At 37.9% G+C, this 22,406-nt stretch overlaps 1 protein-coding gene across 6 annotated transcripts in view; it reads left to right on the top strand.

The window, feature by feature from the left end:
- Positions 1–22,406, top strand: part of MEF2C (myocyte enhancer factor 2C) — a 391,548-nt gene that overhangs the window by 64,889 nt on the left and 304,253 nt on the right. The gene's annotated exons all lie outside the window — the stretch shown is intronic.

Here is a 22,406-nt window from a genome sequence, read left to right as displayed (position 1 = left end):
CTGTAAAAAAAAAAAATACAATACCCCCCCAACATTACAACCCACCACCCACATACCCCTAATCTAACCCAAACCCCCCTTAAATAAACCTAACACTACCCCCCTGAAGATCTCCCTACCTTGTATTCACCCAGCCGGGTATCACCTATCCATCCAGAAGAGGTCCTCCAGAGGGTCCGAAGTCTTCATCCTATCCGGCCAGAAGAGGTCCTTCAGAGGCTCGGAAGTCTTCATCCAGGCGGCATCTTCTATCTTCTTCCATCCGGAGCGGAGTGGGTTTATCTTGAAGCAGCCGGCGCGGATCCATCCTCTTCTAATGACGTCCTAAGTCCGAATGAAGGTTCCTTTAAATGACATCATCCAAGATGGCGTCCCTCGAATTCCGATTGGCTGATAGGATTCTATCAGCCAATCGAAAATTAAGGTAGGAAAAATCTGATTGGCTGATTGAATCAGCCAATCAGATTCAAGTTCAATCGGATTGGCTGTTCCAATCAGCCAATCAGATTGAGCTTGCATTTTATTGGCTGATCGGAACTGATCAATTGAACTTGAATCTGATTGGCTGATTCAATCAGCCAATCAGATTTTTCCTACCTGATTCCGATTGGCTGATAGAATCCTATCAGCCAATCGGAATTCGAGGGACGCCATCTTGGATGACATCATTTAAAGGAACCTTCATTCGGACTTTGGGTTAGATTAGGGGGATGTGGGTGGTGGGTTGTAATGTTGGGGGGGTATTGTATGTTTTTTTTTACAGTCAAAAGAGCTGATTTCTTTGGGGCATGCCCCGCAAAAAGCCCTTTTAAGGGCTGGTAAGGTAATAGAGCTGTTAACTTTTTATTTTAGAATAGGGTAGGGCATTTTTTTATTTTGGGGGCTTTGTTATTTTTTTAGGGGGCTTAGAGTAGGTGTAATTAGTTTAAAATTCTTGTAATCTTTTTTTATTTTTTGTAATTTAGTGTTTTGTTTTTTTTGTAATTTAGTTTAGTTGATTTAATTGTAGGTAATTGTAGGTAGTTTAGTTAATTTATTTATTGACAGTGTAGTGTTAGGTTTAATTGTAACTTAGGTTAGGATTTATTTTACAGGTAATTTTGTAATTATTTTAACTAGGTAGCTATTAAATAGTTAATAACTATTTAATAGCTATTGTACCTAGTTAAAATAAATACAAAGTTGCCTGTAAAATAAATATAAATCCTAAAATAGCTACAATATAATTATTCGTTATATTGTAGCTATATTAGGATTTATAAGTGTTTAGCTTTAAATAGAAATAATTTATTTAATAAGATTTAATTTATTTCGTTAGATATAAATTATATTTAACTTAGGGGGGTGTTAGTGTTAGGGTTAGACTTAGCTTTAGGGGTTAATACATTTATTAGAGTAGCGGCGAGGTCCGGTCGGCAGATTAGGGGTTAATGCTTGAAGTTAGGTGTCAAAGATGTTAGGGAGGGCAGATTAGGGGTTAATACTATTTATTATAGGGGTTTTGAGGCGGGAGTGCGGCGGTTTAGGGGTTAATACATTTATTATAGTGGTGGCGAGGTCCGGTCGGAAGATTAGGGGTTAATAAGTGTAGGTAAGGTAGCAGCGACGTTGGGGGGGCAGATTAGGGGTTAATAATTATAATGAAGGTGTCGGCGACGTTGGGGACAGCAGATTAGGGTTTCATAGGGATAATGTAGGTTGCGGCGGTGTCCGGAGCAGCAGATTAGGGGTTAATTGTATAATGCAGGGGTCAGCGATAGCGGGGGTGGCAGATTAGGGGTTAATAAGTGTAAGGTTAGGAGTGTTTAGACTCGGGGTTCATGTTAGGGTGTTAGATGCAGACTTAGGAAGTGTTTCCCCATAGGAAACAATGGGGCTGCGTTAGGAGCTGAACGCTGCTTTTTGCAGGTGTTAGGTTTTTTTGCAGCTCAAACTGCCCCATTGTTTCCTATGGGGAAATCGTGCACAAGCACGTTTTTCAAGCTGGCCGCTACCGTAAGTAACGCTGTTATTTGGAGTTGAAGTGGCGGTAAATTATGCTCTACGCTCCCTTTTTGGAGCCTAACGCAGCCCTTCAGAGAACTCTAAATACCAGCGTTATTTAAAAGGTGTGGGGGGGAAAAAACATGCGTAGCTAACGCCCCCCTTTGGCAGCAAAACTCTAAATCTAGCCGCTGGTTAGTTAACATACTTAATTCTCTGGTGCTGAACAGGCCTGAAATTGACCTACCTAATAAAAGAGGTTTCTTGCAATAGATATCATCATATTATGAATTCATTTGAGTAATTTAGCCTTCTCTGGTACATAATTGCTTGCAAATGTATTTCTGTCGAGTGACAGAAAATCACTGATAGTTCTATGGGGATTACTGAATCTGAAGCATAAAATTTAACCTCATAAAATTATTCTTCCTTTACAAATGCAGTGCTGTATACTAGATTTTATTTTTCTTTATATTATTATTGTTATTATTTATTTAATTATTTATTTTTGCTATCAACATCTAAGATAATTCTGATTATCTGTGGATTAAAAAATATTGTATCATATACTGTGTATATATACAGTATCTCACAAAAGTGAGTAAACCCCTCACATTTTTGTAAATATTTTATTATATATTTTCATGTGACAACACTGAAAAAATGACACATTGCTACAATGTAAAGTAGTGAGTGTACAGCCTGTATAACAGTGTAAATTTGATGTCCCCTCAAAATAACTCAACACAAAGCCATTAATGTTTAAACCATTGGCAACAAAATTGAGTAGAAATATTCAAATTGTGCCCAATTAACCATTTTCCCTCCCTGGTGTCATGTGACTCATTAGTGTTACAAGTTTTCAGGTGTGAATGGGGAGCAGGTGTATTACATTTGGTGTTATCGCTCTCACACTCTCTAATACTGGTCTCTGGAAGTTCAACATAGCACCTTATGGCAAAGAACTCTCTGTCAGGAATCAGACTGAGACGAGAAGTGCAAAAATAATCACACCTATTAATAGCAAAAAATAATAAAAAGTCCACAACTCAAATAACAAGCCAGGAATCAAAACCAGAGCTGGTAGTCAGACGAGCCGAGTCAGGAGCCAAAGAGAATAGTCAGACGAGCCGGAATCAGGAACAAGGAAGTACGTCAGGCAGCCAGGTAATACACAGGAACTCTCACAAACAGGTCTGAGACAACGCAAAGGCAAAGCATACTGAACAGAGGCCCTTTAAATAATAAGTGATGACATCACAATTCTGAGACTGCATCCTGTCTCACATGGATGATGCACACCAGTCTGGCCATAAAAGGAAAGGCAAGAAAGGAGCAGCATCCCCCACAATGCACCATAGTCAGGAAGAGTAAAAATGGCTGCCAGCAGCACATGGCAAACACAACAGGGAAAAAACCCTGACACTCTCTGTAACTCAAATAATTAAATAAAAAAAAATATATGAGTAGAGATAGAATGACTCATGACAGTCAAACTTTTAAAAAGACAGGGAATTCAGCACTCTTTTACATAAAGATCAAACAGCTCAGATAAGTCGTATAAAAGGTAAATATTTATTCAATTTAGAAAAATGTAATGAACCAGAGAGTCACAGCATTAGAGACAAATATATGACAATCTAGTATGAATCATTAACTCATATAGACAACATAAAAAAGCATCAATGCTAAATCCAAAACATAAGAACAAAAACATAAAACTAAAAAAGACCGGTCATATGAGAATACAGAGCTCTGAAGTATCTGCATGTGCTAGTTAACAAACATGTACATAGATAGCAGCTATAATGGTAGAACTCAGACCAACTACACCCAACTGCACACAGAACCCCTTTAGAAAGAACTGGGAGCTATGACCTGGGCAGAAAGAAGAAACTGGATCTAAGTTGCCATGAGAACACCAAATATTGCAGGCTACATGCAGGTCACACACACAATAGTTGCAAAATAAACTCAAATAACCACTCGTTACAACCAAGGTATGCAGAATACCATCTCTGAACGCACAGCACGTCGAACCTTGAAGCAGATGGGCTACAGCAGCAGAAGACCACACTGGGTGCCACTCCTGCCAGTTAAGAACAGGAAACTGATGTCTACAAATCACACAGCATCACCAAAATTGGAGAATAGAAGATTGAAAAAATGTTGACTGGTCTGATGAGTCTCGATTTCAGCTATGACATTCAGATGGTAGGGTCAGACCTTGGCATAAGCAACATGAAAGCATGGATCCATACTGCCATGTATCAACAGGCTGGTGGTGGTGGTGTAATGGTGTAGGGGATATTTTCTTGGCACACTTTGAGCCCGTTAGTACCAATTTAGCATTGTTTAAATGCCACAGCCTACCTGAGTATTGATGCTGACCATGTCCATTCTTTTATGACTACAGTGTACCCATCTTCTTATGGCTACTTCCAGCAGGATAATGCACCATGTCACAAAGCTCAAATCATCTCAATCTGGTTTCTTGAACAGGACAATGAGTTCACTGTACTCAAATGTCCTCCACAGTCACCAGAACTCAATCCAATACAGCACCTTTGGGAGTTCTGAAGGCAAAAGTGGTCCAGCCCAGTACAAGAAAGTTGCACCTAATAAAGTGGCCGGTGAGTGTGTATATATATATATATATATATATATATATATATATATATATACATACATACATACATACACACACATATACATTTAAGAAAAATCAATTAATCTGCATAAGTATACTTATTGTAACTATTTACTATGAAACTTTTTAAATTGTTTTTGGTATTAAAAAATAGATATGTGGATCCCATGCTAGATAGCCAATACTTTCATGTTCTGCTAAATTAAAGAAAAAATATTTAAATAATTTTGCAGGACAGAACTAATAATATCCTTTTTTTTATTTTATATAAAATGTACCATCTATATAATTAACAAAGATAAGAAATGCCCCTTTGCTTTAAATTACCTCAACTGATCCAACAGAACTGGAAATATTTCACTACAAATTTGACTAATTGTACTGTCTAAGTACTTGTCTGAGATCTGAAAAATATGTCATTAGACAGACAATAAATGTCTAATCTGTAGACGCAGTTCACTTACTCTATATCCATGCAGAGCTAAACTTTAATCTTTGCAAGACCTTATGCCACTTTATGCTTTTATGTTTTGGTCTTACAAATTTCATGCTGTTGTAATAGACATGAAACTTTGTATCAATTTTCTTGGTTCATATATCTATGTAAACAGAAATCTCCTGGGAAGATTATTTGCAGACAAATCACAGCTGACGTACAACATTACCAGACTAAAAACATTTGTAACAGTTATATCCAGAATCCATCTTTGAAAATGTATCTCTTGGTTAAAGCTTTGGCACCTAAAACATTTTAATATACTTAGTACTCTGGTATAAAGGTTACCTTACTTGACCTACATGAGAAAGGGCCATGACTGTTATTTATTATACCCATTTACCAAGTCCTTAAAGGGACATGAAACCCTCAATTTTTCTTTCGTTATTCAGAGATATTATACAAATTTAAACAACTTTCTAGTTTACTTTTTTTTTTTAATCTAATTTGCTTTGTTTTCTTAGCATCCTTTGTTGAAAAGTATACATAGGCAGGCTCAAGAGCTGTTGATTGGTGGCTGCACATATATGCGTCTTGTGATTGATTTACCAATATATTCAGCTAGCTCCCAGTAGTGCATTGCTGATCCTTCAAGAAAGCAAAATTGATAGAAGTAAATTGGAAAGTTGTTTTAAAATATATGCTCTATCTGAATCATGAATGAACATTTTGGGTTTAATGCATTTTATTTTAGGTTATCAATCTCATGCATGCCCAGTTCACAACTTAACTAACAGGATCAGAAATTAGTAAACAAACATTAAACCCTTACATAAAAAAGGACAAAATAATACAAAAAAATTACATCACTTGTTAAGCGTTTCAGGTTTCACACAGTCACAACGTTTAGGAAAAGAATATAAAGAAAGGTGTAAACTATATATTCTTATTTAAGGCACACAATTTGTAAATTGTGACTCTTATAATGATAAGAAAGATTAAGAAAAGGTGAGAACTATCTGTACTTTTTTAAGTTACACAATTTCTAAATTGGGACTCCTCTAATGATGGGGGGGTGAAAAATACATTCAGCTAGGTTATGAGTTTTGAGCGCTATAGGGAAATTAACAACCACCACAAAAGCGGCAGTATTTCAACTCCCTATAGCGCTGCTATTACAGGTTTTTAAAAACCCGGCTTGCGCGGGCGATATGGTGGCGTTGAGCTCCATTCCTCACCGAAATACAAGCGCTACTTTGAGGTGCTTGTGCACGATTTCCCCATAGACATCAATGGGGAGAGCTGGCAAAAAAAAAAAGCCTAACACCTACGATCGCGGAAACAAAAGTTCCGTAATGCAGCCCCATTAATGTCTATGGGGAAAGAAAAAGTTATGTTTAAACCTAACACCCTAACATAAAAAACACGTCTAAAAACCCCTAATCTGCTGCCTCCGACATCGCCGCAACCTACATAATGTTATTAACCCCTAATCTGCCGTCCCTAACATCACCGCCACCTACATTACAGTTATTAACCCCTAAACTGCTGCCCCTAACATCACCACCACCTACATTACAGTTATTAACCCCTAATCTGCCGCCCCTAACATCGCCGCCACTTACATTACAGTTATTATCCCCTAATCTTGCCGCCTCCAACATCGCCGCAACCTACATAATGTTATTAACCCCTAATCTGCTGTCCCTAACATTGCCACCACCTACATTACAGTTATTAACCCCTAAACTGCCGCCCCTAACATCGCCGCCACCTACATTACAGTTATTGATCCCTAATCTGCCGCCCCTAACATCGCCGACACCTGCCTACACTTATTAGCCCCTAATCTGCCGCCCCCAATGTCCCACTATACTGAAGTTTTTAACCCCTAAACATCTGGCCTCCCACATCACTAACACTACATAAATTTATTAACCCCTAAACCTAACCCTAACGCAACCCTAACCCTAACACCCCTAACAAATATAATTAAAATAAATCTAAATAAACCTTACAATTATTACCTAAATAATTCCAATTTAAAACTAAATACATACTTACCTATAAAATAAAACCTAAGCTAGATACAAAATAACTAATAGTTATAATATTGTAGCTATCTTAGGTTTTATTTTTATTTCACATGTAAATTTGTATTTATTTTAACTAGGTAGACTAGTTATTAAAAGTTATTAACTATTTACTAGCTACCTAGTTAAAATAAATACAAAGTCACCTGTAAAATAAAACCTAACCTGCCTTACACTTAAACCTAACATTACAATAAAATAAAATAAATTAAATTAATAAAATACAATTATCTAAATTACAAAAAAAAACACTAAATTACACAAAATAAAAAATTAAATTATCAAAAATAAAAATGAATTACTCCTAATCTAATAGTCCTATCAAAATAACCCCTCAAAAAATAAAAAAAACCTAGCCTACACTAAGCTGCCAATGGCTCTTAAAGGGGCCTTTTGTGGGTCATTGCCCCAAAGAAATAAGCTCTTTTAACTGTAAAAAAAAATACAAACACCCCCCAACAGTAAAACCCAATACCCACACAACCAAATCCCCCAAATAAAATTCTATCTAAATAAACCTAAGCTAACCATTGCCCTGAAAAGGGCATTTGGATAGGCATTGCCCTTAAAAGGGCATTTAGCTCTATTACGGTGCCCAAACACTAAGCTAAAAATAAAACACACCCAATAAACCCTTAAAAAACCTAACACTAACCCCAGACGAACTACTTACAGTTTTTGAAGACCGGACATCCATCCTCATTCAGGCACAGAAGTCTTCATCCAAGCGGGCAGAAGTCCTCATCGAAGTCAGCATAAGTCTTCATCCATGGAGGCAGAAGTCTTCATCCAGACGGCATCTTCTATCTTCATCCATCCGGCACGGAGCGGGTCCATCTTCAAGACATCCGACGCGGAGCATCCTCTTCTTCTGATGGTCACTGTAGAATGAAGTTTCCCTTTAAGTGATGTCATCTAAGATGGCATCCCTTACATTCCGAATAGGAATTAAAGGGGAAAAAAATCCTATTGGCTGTTGCAATCAGCCAATAGGATTCAGCTTTCATCCTATTGGTTGATCCAATCAGCCAATAGGATTGAGCTCGCATTCTATTGGCTATTCCAATCAGCCAATAGAATGCAAGCTCAATCCTATTGGCTGATTGGATCAGCCAATAGGATGAAAGCTCAATCTTATTGGCTGCCAATAGGATTTTTCCGCTTTAATTCCTATTGGCTGATAGAATTCTATTAGCCAATTGGAATGTAAGGGAGGCCATCTTGGATGACGTCACTTAAAGTGAACTTCATTTTCCAGCATAGATTGGAGAGGATGCTCCGCACTGGATGTCTTGAAGATGGACCTGCTTCTCGCCGGATGGATGAAGATAGAAGATGCCGTCTGGATGAAGACTTCTGCCGCTTGGATGAAGACTTCTGCCCGCTTGGGTGAAAACTTCTGCAGCTTCGATGAGGACTTCTGCCCACTTGGATGAAGACTTCTGCCGCCTGGATGAGGATGGATATCCGGTATTTGAAAACTGTAAGTGGATCGTCGGGGGATAGTGTTAGGTTTTTTTAAGGGTTTATTGGGTGGGTTTTATTTTTAGCTTAGGGTTTTGGGCACTGTAAAAGAGCTAAATGCCCTTTTAAGGGCAATTCCTTTTTCAGGACAATGGTTAGCTTAAGTTTATTTAGATAGAATTTTATTTGGGGGTTTGGTTGTGTGGGTGGTGGGTTTTACTATCGGGTGGTGTTTGTATTTTTTTTTACAGGTAAAATAGATGATTTCTTTTTTTTTTAAAGGCCATTGGCAGTTTAGTGTAGGATAGGGTTTTTTAATTTTGGGGGGGGCTTTTTTATTTTGATAGGGCTATTAGATTAGGAGTAATTCATTTTTATTTTTGATAATTTCATTTTTTATTTTGTGTAATTTAGTGCTTTTTTTGTTGTAATTTAGATAATTGTATTTTATTAATTTAATTTATTTTATTTTATTGTAATGTTAGGTTTTAGTGTAAGGCAGGTTAGGTTTTATTTTACTGGTAACTTTGTATTTATTTTAACTAGGTAGCTAGCAAATAGTTAATAACTATTTACTAACTTGTCTACCTAGTTAAAATAAATACACACTTACCTGTGAAATAAAAATAAAACCTAAGCTAGCTGCAATACTAAAAAACTATTAGTTATCTTGTAGCTAGCTTACGCCTAGATTTAGAGTTCTGCGTTAGCCGTCAAAACCAGCGTTAAGGGGTCCTAACGCTGCTTTTTACCGCCCACTGGTATTTAGAGTCAGTCAGGAAAGGGTCTAACGCTCACTTTCCAGGTGCGACTTTTCCATACCGCAGATCCCCTTACGCCAATTGCGTATCCTATCTTTTCAATGGGATCTTCCTAACGCCGGTATTTAGAGTCTTAGCTGAAGTGAGCGGTAGAGCCTCTACCGACAAGACTCCAGCCGCAGAAAAAAGTCAGTAGTTAAGAGCTTTCTGGGCTAACGCCGGTTCATAAAGCTCTTAACTACTGTGCTCTAAAGTACACTAACACCCATAAACTACCTATGTACCCCTAAACCGAGGTCCCCCCACATCGCCGCCACTATAATAAAAAATTTTAACCCCTAATCTGCCGACCGGACATTACATAATTTTGTAATTATTTTAACTAGGTAGCTATTAAATAGTAAATAACTATTTAATAGCTATTGTACCTAGTTAAAATAAATACAAAGTTGCCTGTAAAATAAATATAAATCCTAAAATAGCTACAATATAATTATTCGTTATATTGTAGCTATATTAGGGTTTATTTTACAGGTAAGTATTTAGCTTTTAATAGGATTAATTTATTTAATAAGAAATAATTTATTTCGTTAGATTAAAATTATATTTAACTTAGGGGGGTGTTAGGGTTAGGGTTAGACTTAGCTTTAGGGGTTAATACATTTATTAGAGTAGTGGCGAGGTCCGGTCGGCAGATTAGGGGTTAATACTTGAAGTTATGTGTCACAGATGTTAGGGAGGGCAGATTAGGGGTTAATACTATTTATTATAGGGTTTGCGAGGCGGAGTGAGGCGGTTTAGGGGTTAATACATTTATTATAGTGGCGGCGAGGTCCGGTCGGAAGATTAGGGGTTAATAAGTGTAGGTAAGGTAGCGCCGACATGGGGGGGCAGATTAGGGGTTAATAAATATAATATAGGGGTCGGCAATGTTATGGGCAGCAGATTAGGGGTACATAGGTATAATGTAGGTGGCAGCGGTGTACGGAGCGGCAGATTAGGGGTTAATAATAATATGCAGGGGTCAGCGATAGCGGGGGCGGCAGATTAGGGGTTAATAAGTGTAAGGTTAGGGGTGTTTAGACTCGGGGTACATGTTAGGGTGTTAGGTGCAGACTTAGGAAGTGTTTCCCCATAGGAAACAATGGGGCTGCGTTAGGAGCTTAACACTGCTTTTTTGCAGGTGTTACGTTTTTTTGCAGCTCAAACTGCCCCATTGTTTCCTAGGGGGAATCGTGCACGAGCACGTTTTTCCAGCTGGCCGCTACCATAAGCAACGCTGGTATTGAGAGTTGAAGTGGCGGTAAATTATGCTCTACGCTCCCTTTTTGGAGCCTAACGCAGCCCTTCAGAGAACTCTAAATACCAGCGTTATTTAAAAGGTGCGGGGGGAAAAAACGCATAGCTAACGCACCCCTTTGGCCGCAAAACATTAAATCTAGCCGTTTGTTTTTATTTTATAGGTAAGTATGTATTTGGTTTTAAATAGGTATTATTTAGGTAATAATTGTAAGGTTTATTTAGATTTATTTTAATTATATTTAAGTTAGGGGATGTTAGGGTTAGGGTTAGACTTAGGGTTAGGTTTAGGGGTTAATATATTTATGTAGTGATGTGGGAGGCCATAGGTTTAGGGGTTAATAGTTTAATTTAGTATATTTTGATGTGGGGGGCTTGTGGTTTAGTGGTTAATAGGTTTATTATAGCGGCGGTGTGGACAGACAGCAGATTAGTGTTTGCGATGCAGGAGGGCGGTGGTTTAGGGATTAATTGGTTTATTATAGTGGCAACAATGTCGGGAAGCAGCAGAATAGGCGTTAATAAATTTAAATAGTGGCGGCGATGTCCGGAGCGGCAGATTAGGGTTTATTAAATTTATTATAGTGTTTGCGATGCGGGAGGGCCTCGGTTTAGGGGTTAATAGGTAGTTTATGGGTGTTAGTGTACTTTTTAACACTTTAGTTATGAGTTTTATGGTACAGCTTTGTAAAGTAAAACTCATAACTACTGACTTTAGATGATAGTAACTAAATAAATAAAAGAGTAGTCACAGCTACAAAGTACTTGCTGTGAAAAAGAATGACAAGGCAGCACTCAAATTGCATAAATAACAAGTGGTTTATTTGGTAAACCTGCACATGTCAAAAACAATTCCCAAAACCCTTAATTGAACTAAAAAGGAGTAACTGATAAACCCAGGCCTGGTTTGTGCTTTATCTAACACACTACCGTAAAACTACGGTTAATACAAATGATTGTTCGAAGTATATGACATATTTGAACTATGCACTGTTACAAACAAACAAACAAAAAATGTGTGAAAGATACACTGTTGCAACAATATCCAAAGGAGACACAGATAAACAAATGTCCGTTTAACAGAGCACTTAGTGTGAATCACACGCTCTGCAATTGAAATATGTTACAAAGAAGCAGTTCCTGCGTTACTGATTGGAAGGTCAACTGTTATAGATTACTGAGCAAACAGTCTCACCACATTCGCGGTACAAAGTTCCAGTATTCGCTTCAACACTAGCTTGTATAGTTACCACTTGATCACTCCAGACTCTGCATTTTTCTCATGCCGGATCCTGGTAATTCTCCAAACAAAGCAATGTGTGTTGAAAGCTCCATAACGGTTTCAGTACCTCCTTGTATTATAAACCGGAACTCCTCTTCAAGACTGCTGCATGCTTTCCAGTTGTCAGAACCACATCAAGGTAACACGGTATGCTTTTAATCAGCTGCCAGGGATTTAGTACTCCACTTCAAACAGTTGCCGCTTCACAAAACGTCAGACATGACGCGTTTCGCCCCTCCCTTTAGTGGGCTGACTTTAGGGCCTCATCGGATGCTTACTTGTGGTGAAAACACCCCTTTTATAGCACTATAGCTAATTTAAATATTTGATTGACGGTTTTAGCACCATATTGCAACCTTATATTCGAAGATAAACAAAAACTTATTATTGCACAAACATCATATTTGTTAAATAGTTACATGTTATGCAACATATACTTGGGTTTTGCTTTTTCATTCTGGGATGGCAAAATCGAAGCTACACCATTTTTCTACCTTTGCAATTTATTACATCTCAAAACCTTTACTTATCATTAGGCTAAACAAATGACTATTATATACACAACCAAAATAATGTATGTATGAAGAGTCCAACAGGTTCTTTTACAATTGTCCCCTACTAGGGTTAATTCTACAGAAAGCATGAGAAATCTATTTTTTCATTAAGGCCATTTGGAGCCAAAGTGTTTAATCGATAAATCCATCGAGATTCATTCCTTAATAACATATTATCCACATCACCCCCTCGGCGGTGCTGTTTTATGTGCTGGATGCCAGTTACTTTCATTATGGTAAAATCAGAATTATGATATAATTCAAAGTGTCTAGCCACTGGGCTATCCTGCTCTTTATTCTTAATGTCATCCCTATGCTCTCTGACTCGATCTTTTAGATCACGTTTAGTTTTCCCTATATAGAATAGGGGGCATGAGCAGTGCAAGAGGTAAATGACACCTGTAGTGTTGCAGGTTATCCATTGTTTTATGTTATATTGTTTACCTGTTAAAGTTTCAAATTTACATGTTTTTTGTATAAACCTGCAATACACACAATGCCCACAAGGACTACAACCTTGCCATTTGCCTCTTGTGCTTAACCAATTGGTTTTCGGTTCTCTTGTATATTCACTTCTAACAAGCTTATCCTTAAGACTGTCAGCTCTGCGTGCTGTCAACAATGGAAAGTCTCCTACATAGTCTTTTAGTTCAGTATCAATAGTCAGCATGTGCCAATATTTATTCATGATGTCTCTAAGTTTGCCCCAGTGTGCGTTATATTTAGTTATGAGGCGTACTTTATCACCATTCCTTTTAACTACATTCTGTTTATAGAGCAGTTCATTTCTTGTACTGTTCCTAGCCCTTGTCCAGGCCCTTTTTACCTGTCTTTTAGAATATCCCCTTTCAAGGAACCTAGACGACATGTCTTTGGCCTGTGATTCAAACTCCTCTAAGTCGGAACAATTCCTTCTCAACCGAAGGAATTGGCCAACTGGAATGCCAGTTTTTAGGCATTCAGGATGGTGGCTAGTGGCATGTAAAAGGCTATTAGTGGCCGTTGATTTACGATGGACCCTAGTGGTTAAGTGTCTACCTTCTTTCCTAATTGATAGATCTAAGAAAGTTGCTTCATCTTTACTCATTTCACATGTAAGAAAGATGTTATACCCATTGTCAGAGTTTAGTATACTCAAGAAATTTTCAAACAACTCTTTACTGCCCCGCCACAGGAGTAGAATATCATCCACATAGCGGAGCCAGAGTGCCACATGTGCCTCCACTAGGGACTCAAAACACGAAAAAACCTCTCGTGCCTCCCATAAGCCTAGATGTAAACAGGCATATGTGGGTGCACATGTGGCACCCATGGCTGTGCCTTGAAGCTGTCTATAATATCTTCCATCAAATTGGAATATATTATTATTCAAAATGAGTTGTAACAAAGAGATTACAAAATCAGTATGCTTTTGAAAATCATGCCCTCTCTGTTCTAGAAAATATCTAGTTGCTCTGATTCCCACATTATGGGGGATCGAGGAGTATAACGACTCGACATCAAGGGTCACTAACCATGTGTCTTCATCAACCTCAATGCCATCTAATTTCCTGAGGACATCTGAAGTATCTTGGACATAGGAGGGCAATGAACTTAGAAACGGTCTCATAAAATAGTCTATGTATCTACTCGCTCCTTCCATAGGCCCCCCTATGCCCGAGATAATTGGTCGTCCCAGCGGTTTGCTCATGCTTTTATGCAGCTTGGGGATGCAGTAAAAAGTTGGCACAATAGGAAACTTTTTGAACATGAATGCATGTTCTTTGGTTGTTATTAGCCCTTCTCTCAAAGCATCATTGAGAATGAACAAAAGCTCATTACAAGATGTATCAAATGCAATTCTGTTTGTCAATTCATACTGTGTAGTATTGGATAACTGCCTCTGGATTTCTGTCACATAGTCATTATCATTCATGACCACCAAGTTACCACCCTTATCGGATGATTTAAAAATGAGTCCCTTCCTACTGAGTAATTCTTTGAGAGACTTTCTCTCATCTAAACTCAAATTATCCTGAACGACTTCACATACTTGTAAATCCCCAATCTCTCTTTCAACGCATCTTACAAAGTTTTGAATCTCTGGAGCTGTTGAGAGTGGGGGCATATATTTGGAAGTCGGTCTTAGATTGGATTTTTTAGGGTGTTGAGTAATATCAACATCCTCATTTTGCTCCTCTAAAAGTGACAGTAAGTCATCCAGAGCAGGTTTGTCACTTCTGTCCAGAGGCACATCCGGACCCATTTTTCTATTCATAACTTTTTTAAGTACCAGTTTCCTGGCAAATAAATTTAGGTCTTTTATGAATTCAAATTTGTCCAGATGTGCCGATGGGCAGAACGACAAACCTTTACTTAGCAGTGACATTTGTGTGAGGGACAGGGGGACGGAAGACAAGTTCACAACCCTGAGGGTGTCAACACCCCCAGATCCATGTGAGCCAAGAATAGAGCTCATACCCTCTGATTCCTGGTTAACATCCGTGTGCCTCTGTTGTTCTTGTACCTCCCACCACCTCTTCTCTTGTTTGAAGAGCGTCCACCTCCCTCTCTTTCTCCTGCCCCCCCTCCTTGTTTTCCGCCTAAAGGGAGCAGGTCTGAAGAAGAGCCAGCCACAATTTCATTTTGTTCATTATCTGAGTTGTCAGTCCCTGAGTCATATGAAAACCTACTGTTATTACTATTTCCGTAGATGTAGATCTTATTTTTCCTTTCATCATCCTGATCTCTCATTAATTTTTTCCTCTTTCTAAATTTCACTTCATTTTGTAATTTATCTAGATTCCTTTGAATCTCTTTGTTTAGTTTTTCGAAAGCTGGATCTACAGAAAAAATATTCACAGCTAGATATGCCTTTTCTACTTCAATCTTACTTTCTTCTAACTTAATTTTATCCTCTGATATCATTAATTCCATCAGTTCAATTGTGCATTTTGTTAGAATTGCATTCCATTTTGCAATAAATTCATTATCAGCATTAGGTCCTCTTAAACTAATACCAGGGTCCAGTTTAATCCTTAGACCTCTTGGTATTAGTTTTTCTCTAACATAGTTCTCAAGACTAGCAATCTCCCATTTAAGTTTCAATTCTTTAATGGCTTTAGCTTTATATAATTTGAACGCTGTGAACACATCCTCACTTTTTTCATCAATATTTTGCTCATCAATGATAATTGTGGCTTTAAAAGCTTCACTCACATCACTCTGCCATCTCTCATCAGTAATTTTAAATGCCATTTTTCCACCCCAGAACGAAAGACAAAATAGTTCCCGACAATATGAAGGATACCAAACAATAAATAAGCTCCACTCGGTTCGTAATCAAAGATAGGTGCTCAACTGAAACAGCATTCAATCAGCTGTGTATGTCAAAATTTATAAATTATAAGAATGTGTGCACTCTATCTAGACTACAAACAAAACAATTTTGGTGCTAGCAGTCACAATGCAATAGTAACTAAATAAATAAAAGAGTAGTCACAGCTACAAAGTACTTGCTGTGAAAAAGAATGACAAGGCAGCACTCAAATTGCATAAATAACAAGTGGTTTATTTGGTAAACCTGCACATGTCAAAAACAATTCCCAAAACCCTTAATTGAACTAAAAAGGAGTAACTGATAAACCCAGGCCTGGTTTGTGCTTTATCTAACACACTACCGTAAAACTACGGTTAATACAAATGATTGTTCGAAGTATATGACATATTTGAACTATGCACTGTTACAAACAAACAAACAAAAAATGTGTGAAAGATACACTGTTGCAACAATATCCAAAGGAGACACAGATAAACAAATGTCCGTTTAACAGAGCACTTAGTGTGAATCACACGCTCTGCAATTGAAATATGTTACAAAGAAGCAGTTCCTGCGTTACTGATTGGAAGGTCAACTGTTATAGATTACTGAGCAAACAGTCTCACCACATTTGCGGTACAAAGTTCCAGTATTCGCTTCAACACTAGCTTGTATAGTTACCACTTGATCACTCCAGACTCTGCATTTTTCTCATGCCGGATCCTGGTAATTCTCCAAACAAAGCAATGTGTGTTGAAAGCTCCATAACGGTTTCAGTACCTCCTTGTATTATAAACCGGAACTCCTCTTCAAGACTGCTGCATGCTTTCCAGTTGTCAGAACCACATCAAGGTAACACGGTATGCTTTTAATCAGCTGCCAGGGATTTAGTACTCCACTTCAAACAGTTGCCGCTTCACAAAACGTCAGACATGACGCGTTTCGCCCCTCCCTTTAGTGGGCTGACTTTAGGGCCTCATCGGATGCTTACTTGTGGTGAAAACACCCCTTTTATAGCACTATAGCTAATTTAAATATTTGATTGACGGTTTTAGCACCATATTGCAACCTTATATTCGAAGATAAACAAAAACTTATTATTGCACAAACATCATATTTGTTAAATAGTTACATGTTATGCAACATATACTTGGGTTTTGCTTTTTCATTCTGGGATGGCAAAATCGAAGCTACACCATTTTTCTACCTTTGCAATTTATTACATCTCAAAACCTTTACTTATCATTAGGCTAAACAAATGACTATTATATACACAACCAAAATAATGTATGTATGAAGAGTCCAACAGGTTCTTTTACAATTGTCCCCTACTAGGGTTAATTCTACAGAAAGCATGAGAAATCTATTTTTTCATTAAGGCCATTTGGAGCCAAAGTGTTTAATCGATAAATCCATCGAGATTCATTCCTTAATAACATATTATCCACATCACCCCCTCGGCGGTGCTGTTTTATGTGCTGGATGCCAGTTACTTTCATTATGGTAAAATCAGAATTATGATATAATTCAAAGTGTCTAGCCACTGGGCTATCCTGCTCTTTATTCTTAATGTCATCCCTATGCTCTCTGACTCGATCTTTTAGATCACGTTTAGTTTTCCCTATATAGAATAGGGGGCATGAGCAGTGCAAGAGGTAAATGACACCTGTAGTGTTGCAGGTTATCCATTGTTTTATGTTATATTGTTTACCTGTTAAAGTTTCAAATTTACATGTTTTTTGTATAAACCTGCAATACACACAATGCCCACAAGGACTACAACCTTGCCATTTGCCTCTTGTGCTTAACCAATTGGTTTTCGGTTCTCTTGTATATTCACTTCTAACAAGCTTATCCTTAAGACTGTCAGCTCTGCGTGCTGTCAACAATGGAAAGTCTCCTACATAGTCTTTTAGTTCAGTATCAATAGTCAGCATGTGCCAATATTTATTCATGATGTCTCTAAGTTTGCCCCAGTGTGCGTTATATTTAGTTATGAGGCGTACTTTATCACCATTCCTTTTAACTACATTCTGTTTATAGAGCAGTTCATTTCTTGTACTGTTCCTAGCCCTTGTCCAGGCCCTTTTTACCTGTCTTTTAGAATATCCCCTTTCAAGGAACCTAGACGACATGTCTTTGGCCTGTGATTCAAACTCCTCTAAGTCGGAACAATTCCTTCTCAACCGAAGGAATTGGCCAACTGGAATGCCAGTTTTTAGGCATTCAGGATGGTGGCTAGTGGCATGTAAAAGGCTATTAGTGGCCGTTGATTTACGATGGACCCTAGTGGTTAAGTGTCTACCTTCTTTCCTAATTGATAGATCTAAGAAAGTTGCTTCATCTTTACTCATTTCACATGACTTTAGATGATGGTACGGAATTTGTGGTTATAGAGTGTACCGCTCACTTTTTGGCCTCGCAGGCAAACTCGTAATACCGGCGCTATGGAAGTGTCATTGAAAAAGGACTTTTTTAAAAGTGTAGTACTGATGTTGCGTGATGGCCAAAAAGGTTGTGCGGTACACCTATACCTGCAAGACTTGTCATAGCGGCGTTAGGGAAAAAGCAGCATTATGAAGCATAACAATTATTTTTCACTCATAACGCAAAACTCGTAATCTAGCTAATTGTTTGTTAAAAGTGTTTTCAAACCTCACATGGTAAATGTGAAAAAAGTGAGAAGTGTACATTCCTAACTAATTTTGAGCTAAGTGTACTCCAATATTAGGAAGGAGGGGAGAAAAGGTGAAAAATGCATGTTATCAAATCTCACACAAAGTTGATTTTTTTTTATCTTACTAAATACAATATTTTATGTGAGGCACATTGTAAACCTTAAAGGGACATTATACACTAGATTTTTCTTTGCATAAATGTTTTGTAGATGATCCATTTATATAGCCCATACAGTTTTTTTAAATGGATAGTTTTGCTTATTTTTAAATAACATTGCTCCGATTTTCCAACTCCTAACCAAGCCCCAAAGTTTTAGGGGAATACCGACATATACCTACTCCAGCTTGCTTCTGTTTATGTAAAGGGTCTTTTCATATGCAAAGGAAGGGGCAGTGTCCGCTATTTCCCACTTAAAGTGGGTGTTCCAGTTACCTTTTAAACAGAGCTAACCTGGGAGCTGCTATGTAAATTTTTAAACGGTTTTATACTGAATTTTTAGATCAGTATCTTTGCATATTATTCTTTATAGTAGTATCAATTACATGCAGTTATATGAAAATTGGTGTATACTGTCCCTTTAAATAAGACTATCTCTTTTAATTAGGCAATATTTAAACATTCTCTTTGTATGCTTTAGAGCAGGGGTGTCCAATCTTTTGGCTTCCCTGGGCCACATTGGAAGAAGAAAAATTGTCTTGGGGCACACATAAAATAAAATAACAATAACGATAGCTTTTTTAAAAAATATCTTTTATTATAAAAGTAAAAGAAAACAAAGCAACATAAAACTAGTGGGATATTTGACATTGTTTTTGAGAAACTAATGCATCAATATCTGGTTCGATGGAAGTAGTTGCAATTCTCAGTGAGTTCTCAGGGTGCAAATCAGATATGTTGGTTCTAATTATACTCTTTGTGTGCTTCATCCTTGAAAATAGTTGCTCACAAATGTATGTGCTGCCAAAAAGTGATGACATGAATAAGGCGTGATTGTGAAGTGAGGGATATTTATCTCTGGGAATATAGGTCTTATACAAGTCCAGTAAAGAGACAAGTTGAATGTCAGATTTCTGCTCTATGCATTCCATTTGAACATTGGCAGGTAACATATTTATGTCGACTGAAAATGGAGTCGCAAATATACCAAAATATTGATTATTTTTCTGGACATGCATTTCCAGACATCACAGCATGTTCCGCCTTGGGATACAAAGGTAGGTTGAAATATTATCGATAATCGCTGTGTTTTACACACAGAAGCATATGTAACGTCTGATGGCGTCAATTCGATTGTCTGCACTTGGAAGATACTGGAACACAGTGGAAGACGCACACGACCGTAAAACCAAAGCCATGCGTACAAATAGCAAGAGCATATGGCGTGTGGCAGCGCTATGCCTAGTACAGAATACACACAAAAAATCTCATAATGTTTTAAAAGAGTTAACGAATTTGTGTTGGGCCGCATTCAAAGCCGTCCTGGGCCACATGCGGGCCATGGGTTGGACACCCCTGCTTTAGAGTTTGCTGTGGGAAAATTAGTTTAAATTCAAATTAGATGATTTTTGTTTTGGTTTTGTGAACCATTTAAACCCATTTCAAGTGCAGGATATTAGTTAAGATAGCCTAATTAATTATGTAATAAATGGGGAAATTCTGTTCTTTTTAAATATTCATAATGGGTAAACATTCAAAAACTATAAGGATTTTTTTGTTTTCTAGCTTTTTGCATGGTCTTTTTTATAGACCTGTACGGAATCATGGCTACTAATAAAGTTATATATATAGTTATTCATTATAATAACAGTCTGGCTGCATTTTTTTACTGAAAAAAGAACAAAAACCATTTATTAAAAGCCGGGTGGACAAGCTTCACTCCCGGGATATTGTCCACCTGACTTTGTGAGAAGTGGGCAGTACCTGCATTAATGCCCCTCCATGCTCACACATGATTGGAATAATAAAACTCTGCCACACTTTAGGTGGCAGAAAGGCTAGTCGCTGTGGTCTTAAGACTGCAGCTATTTTACTAGAGCTTCAGTCCTGTTTTTAAAAGTATTGCAGGGTTTTACTTATAACATATTTTAGTTATATTTTTATTTTAAGCTATATTTCTGCACCCATCAGTTGCTTTCTTAGACCCAGTGCTGCCAGACTCCCTTCTTGTAATTCAGGTGGACTGTACAGTCAATCAGATGCTGTGCCCCCTGTAAAAGAAGAGCGCGTCAGAATGAAATTAAATGAAGGGTGTCTGGTGGCACTGTGTTGCAGAAAGAAATATATAATGTCCACATCAATTCACAAAGTAGGAAGGGGACATGGGGTGCTAAAATGCTATTACAGAAAATGATAACGTGCACGGTCCCTTTAATCAATATTATCAATTATTGTCCTATGAACGATGAACTTTAAAAATGTATTCTCTGCTTTGTATGCAGCTGCTGTTTTTATTTCATTTCTATCCCATTTTAATCCATATGAAGAGACATTGCATAGATTAGTAAAACTATCAAGTTACATATACAGTATCTCACAAAAGTGAGTACACCCCTCAAATGTTTGTATGTGTGTGTGAAATATATTGAAATAACAAAATCAACACACTTTTTTCTCACAGTTCTATTTTGTTTATCTCTCTTAGTGGGTTTTTAACTATGAAACGAAAAGTCTTCTCATTAACATGTATAGCTTTTTCCCATTCACTGGTTAGAACATTCCTATGAGAAAGTGTGTGAAAAGCTTACGAAAATGTCTAGAAGATCACCATAGAGTATGTGAAAACTCTAGTAATGCACAAGTATGTGTTTACCAAAACATAACCTCAAAATATATTGGTGACCTAGACATATCATACAGTATCTCACAAAAGTAAGTACACCCCTCACATTTTTGTAAATAATTTATTATATCTTTTCATGTGACAACACTAAAGAAATGACACTTTGCTACAATGTAAAGTAGTGAGTGTACAGCCTGTATAACAGTGTAAATTTGGTGTCCCCTTAAAATAACTCAACACACAGCCATTAATGTCTAAACCGTTGGCAACAAAAGTGAGTACGCTCCTAAGTGGAAATGTCCAAATTGGGCCCAAAGTGTCAATATTTTGTGTTGCCACCATTATTTTCTAGCACTGTCTTAACCCTCTTGGGCATGGAGTTCACCAGAACTTCACAGGTTGCCACTGGAGTCCTCTTGCACTCCTCCATGACGACATTTACAGAGCTGGTGGATGTTAGAGACCTTGCGCTCCCCCACATTCCATTTGAGGATGCCCCACAGATGCTCAATAGGCTTTAGGTCTGGAGACATGCTTTGCCAGTCCATCACCTTTACCCTCAGATTCTTTAGCAAGGCAGTGGTTGTCTTGGAGGTGTGTTTGGGGTCATTATCATGTTGGAATACTGCCCTGCGGCCCAGTCTCAGAAGTAAGGGGATCATGCTCTGCTTCAGTATGTCACAGTACATGTTGGCATTCATGGATCCCTTAATGAAATGTAGCTAACCAGTGCCAGCAGCACTCATGCAGACCCAGACCATGACACTCCTACCACCATGCTTGACTGTAGGCAAGACACACTTGTCTTTGTACTCCTGTCCTGGTTGCTGCCAAACACGCTTGACACCATCTGAACCAAATAAGTTTATCTTGGTCTCATCAGACCACAGGACATGGTTCCAGTAATCCATGTCCTTAGTCAGCTTGTCTTCAGCAAACTGCAGGCTTTCTTGTGCATCATCTTTAGAAGAGGCTTCCTTCTGGGACAACAGCCATGCAGACCAATTTGATGCAGTGTGTGGCATATGGCCTGAGCACTGACTGTTATGGCCATGGGATATTCCACTATCAGACCGAACTTGGCCAGTAGTCTTCTTATCCTGGTGTCAAGCCGGAATGATAGGAAAT

This window comes from Bombina bombina, chromosome 2 (assembly GCF_027579735.1).
Source record: "Bombina bombina isolate aBomBom1 chromosome 2, aBomBom1.pri, whole genome shotgun sequence".
In the NCBI taxonomy this organism is placed as follows: Eukaryota; Metazoa; Chordata; class Amphibia; order Anura; family Bombinatoridae; genus Bombina; species Bombina bombina.
The sequence above is the reverse complement of the archived record's forward strand: the minus strand, read 5'-3'. Positions and strand labels throughout refer to the sequence as shown.